The following is a 1,766-nucleotide window of genomic DNA, read 5'->3' as shown; positions in this document are numbered from 1 at the left end:
GACGGACAGCGCACCGTTACCCAGGCCGTCGCTAATAAGACGGGTGATCGCTTTCTCGTTGAGGCGATCAGAGAATTTATTTCCGGTGTCGAACCGGACGGTTGAGGCGACGAGCAATCCGGCATAATAGTTCTCGAGGAACTTGAGCCAGAATCCGAGTCAACGTGTAGCATCGAATGATGCTTTTTGTGGCAAACCCGACATGAATATTTACTCCGACATTCCTGTGCGGAATGCTTCGCGCTTAAGCAATTGAAGCAACGTTTATGCTGCTTAACGAGCTCTCGCCGTTGACTCGCATTCTTACTCACGAACGAAGGGCACACATTAAGAAAATGTCGAGCTTTGCACACCGGACACAGAGTCTGGGTGCTAGCGGATGCGGTGGCGGAATGTACGCGCGAGGCTGCAACGGGTTTGGTAGTGTTCTTGGAACTTGCGGTTGTCGCAAGTTCTTCGAGCGCGCGAGTACGAGATTGTAGAAAACGAAGAAAATCTTCGTACGCCGGCGGAGCGTCGGTATCGCTTGCTTTCACGTTCCATGCTTTTCGCGTTACCGGATCTAATTTTTGCACGATAAGGTGAACGAGAATATCGTTCCAGAGTTCCTCCGGCTTTCGATTCAGATTTTTTAACGACGCTACCGCGATATTAACTTTGTCACATAATGTTTGCAACTCGGAAGCCGACTTGTGTGTTATCGGTGACAAGTTAAGCAATGTCGAAAGATGTGTGTTTATCGACCGTCGTTTGCTTTCGTACCGCGAAGTCAAAGCCTTCCAACCGATTTCAAAATCAGCGGCGGTTACAGAAATATTCGCTATACGTTCTAACGCACGACCCTTTAGACAGGATGTTAAAAAATGCATGCGAGCGAAATCATTTAGATCCGAATTTTTACGAATTAGCGTCGTAAATCGGTCGCGAAATTGTTCCCATTCATCGTAATTGCCGTCGAACGGAGGCAATTTGATGGGGGGCAGATGCGATAAAGAAAACGCGGACGCTTCCGCGGGCAGCCTCGTCGAGGATAGGGATTGATGTGGACTCACGACCGGTTCCAATTCCTCCAAGATGTCCGCCATGTGGTCCAGAGCGTCTTCATAGGCTGTTTGAGTCGCGTCGTAATGATTGTCCTTGAAGTAGCTGAAAGACGACCGGATTGCTCGTACGCTGCAGCTGCTGCTGATGTGCGACGTGCTCCGACATCGTAGATGTATCGAACTAGTACTCACTCGCGAACTTATCCTCCACACACGCTTGTATCCGGCTCGAAGGACCAATATGTTCGGGAGTCGACCTCGACGAGATCGCCCGAATCTTGAGAGAAACGCTCAGAGATGAGCGAGAAGCGGTGTGTAACGCGAATCAGTAGATCCGCTGGAGGATAAGCAGATTGAGAAAAGAGTCTAGTGCAGATTGTTTTAACTATTCGTTTTATTTAGAATAATAGGAGCGAGCGACGTCACGTATTCCTCGAATCCGACGGATGTCTTCAAAATGTCCTGTTAGTGACTGCCTTCGACGCGTGTCGGAAATCTTGCAGAGCTTCTTGCTAGAGGCTCTCGCGAGAACGGATATCTTGCACGCGGACGCCGGATGTTGCTTGGCGCGAGGCAGAGAACATTCGCGGAACGGTTAACGCGCGTCGACTCTCGGACTCCACACTCTTAACAATTAACTTTCACGATGTCTTAGCACTAATTGACTGAAGAATACAGTTTGAGATATGACCGAATTGACCGCCGCGAGAATATGAATGCGAT

The sequence above is a fragment of the Formica exsecta genome, unplaced genomic scaffold (genome assembly GCF_003651465.1).
Source record: "Formica exsecta isolate Colony F162 unplaced genomic scaffold, ASM365146v1 scaffold412, whole genome shotgun sequence".
Lineage (NCBI taxonomy): Eukaryota > Metazoa > Arthropoda > Insecta > Hymenoptera > Formicidae > Formica > Formica exsecta.
Note: the sequence above shows the minus strand (reverse complement) of the source record.